General features: G+C 51.1%; 1 non-coding gene across 1 annotated transcript; it reads right to left on the minus strand.

Annotated features, from left to right (window-relative positions):
- Nucleotides 1-661: 661 nt before the first annotated feature.
- On the minus strand, nt 662-764 carry LOC111744865. Its single transcript, XR_002782363.1, has one exon. It is a non-coding gene; the product is annotated as a U6 spliceosomal RNA (small nuclear RNA).
- Nucleotides 765-2049: the final 1285 nt, after the last annotated feature.

Raw genomic sequence — 2049 nt, forward strand, 5'->3', positions numbered from 1 at the left:
CTGTAATTAACTATTGGGACACGGCGAAAGCACTGGAGAGACTCAGCCGATTGTCACCAGATGGGGTTGGAGAGGCTGCAATTGTTTAACTCTCTTTAGCTATGTTGCGCCTCCGAATAGCCTGGCAGCTAAGGGTCCTCCAGAAACAAAAGCTGGGACTCCGGTGAGTGCATCAACACTGAACCGGGCTGGCCCAGCTCGGGGAGAGTGAATTCAGAGAGACCCCCATTGTCCCAGTCTTTTGTGTTTCTCCCCAGTTAGCTCTAATCTTTAAATATTTACCCGGGCCGCTTTGTGCACTTATGACTTATGCACTTGGAGCTGATGCGCTCATAAATTATGCGTCATTTACCCATTTCCTGCTTAGAGAGAGGAGGCTTTCATGCCTGGAGCCCAGGATGGCCAGGGAAGGGGAAAGAAAACCTTTGGAGGACCAGTATTCCCTCCAGGGAAGAGCTGCAGCCACACTGGACAGGCCCCTCCAGGCCTCTACGTGGGAACTGAACAGGCCCAGGCCTGTGAGTGACAAGGGGCCCAGGAGGCCACTCTAACAACAACTGACTGGTGACCCACCGGCAGGGAGGAGGGAGAGGCCAGCTCTTGGACCTTTTCCTTCCTACTTGGTGTCAAGCTTAGAGAGGAACAAACTTTTTTTTTTTTTTTAAACACAGAACGCTTCATGAACCTGCGTGTCATCCTTGGGCAGGCACCGTGCTAATCTCTGCAGCATCCCATGTTAGTATATGTGCTATTGAAGTGAGCACAAGGAGCAAACTTCATCCTGGGGACCTGGGCATCCTGGGGATGCCCGTCCTTGCACCTGCCTCCTGCTCCCTCTGCAGCAGCCCCCCTCCCCATGTTCTCTCTTGCTCAGTAAAGCGACCCGATTTAAGAAAAGGAAGCCTGATTTCATCTCAGCCTGCAGTTTAACTTGGAAAAATTGAGGTGGTTCTTAGGACTCTTGAAACAGGACGGAATCTGACTTCAGGCAGGATGGAAAGCCACCTCAACTGCTGGGTGGAAAGCAGGATGGGGGGCCGGGGGCAGGGGTGAGGTTGGGGGAAGGGGTTTGGGGGGAGCCTACAGAGGGATCTTCCTGCATGAGAAAGGGCTGCCTTTGTGCTTGCCTCGGCAGCTCCTAGAACAAAACACATTCAAATGCTTATTTACAAAAAAAGGCAGCGAGGCATCCCAGGGCTGAGCGGTTTTCTTTTATTTTCTTATGTTTTTATAGGCTTGTTTTTCCCCTGGACTGGGGCATGACAAACGGGGTCCACACTGGAGAGCTGGGTGCAGAGTGGATTTGTCTGATCAGATTGCTTTCCTCTCTAGTGGGAAAGCAGGTCTGTGTGTGTTTCTGTCTGTATCTCTGTGTGAATTGCTGTTTCTCTGTATGCCTGAGTGTATCTGTGTTACTGTTTCTCTGGGTCTATGCCAGTGTGTGCGTATTTGTTTACTTGCATTTCTCCCTGGGCCCTGATAGATTCAGCAACTCCAGTGACTTCTAAAAATCCCCCCTCCCTCTAGTCTAGCCCTTTCTGGGAGAGGACTGTCTCCCCTTTCTCCTTTCTCCAAGATGTGGCTGGTAGGGTCTAAGGGGAAGTGATGGGCAGAGGACAGAGGATTGCTCAGGCTCTCCAGTCTGGATTACATTACTCTGACCCCAGAACAGGGATGGTCGCGGGGAGAGAGTGAGGAATCAGGGCCAAAAGTCAGTGTGTAGAGCAGAAGCCAACAGCCAGAGACGGAGCTTCCTAGGAGCAGCTCTCTGCCTGAGGACCAGACTCATTCCCAGGAGTGAGTATGCAACGAGTGCCCTCTAGTGGCCCCGAGGCATCCTGGTGCAGAGGGAGAATTCCTGAGTTGGGAAGACTGAGAAACTGGGCAAAGGCAGGACCTTGGCATAATGGCCAGGCCTCCTTCCTACACAGTATTGAGACTGAGTAACTTTGGGTTTTAAAGCATTAAATCTTTCAATTACCATCAACTGAGTTTAGCAAATGTCTTCTGAGCACCATTTAAACGTGACACCGGGCTTTAAAAAATGTT

The sequence above is a fragment of the Pteropus vampyrus genome, unplaced genomic scaffold, assembly GCF_000151845.1.
Source record: "Pteropus vampyrus isolate Shadow unplaced genomic scaffold, Pvam_2.0 Scaffold142, whole genome shotgun sequence".
In the NCBI taxonomy this organism is placed as follows: Eukaryota; Metazoa; Chordata; class Mammalia; order Chiroptera; family Pteropodidae; genus Pteropus; species Pteropus vampyrus.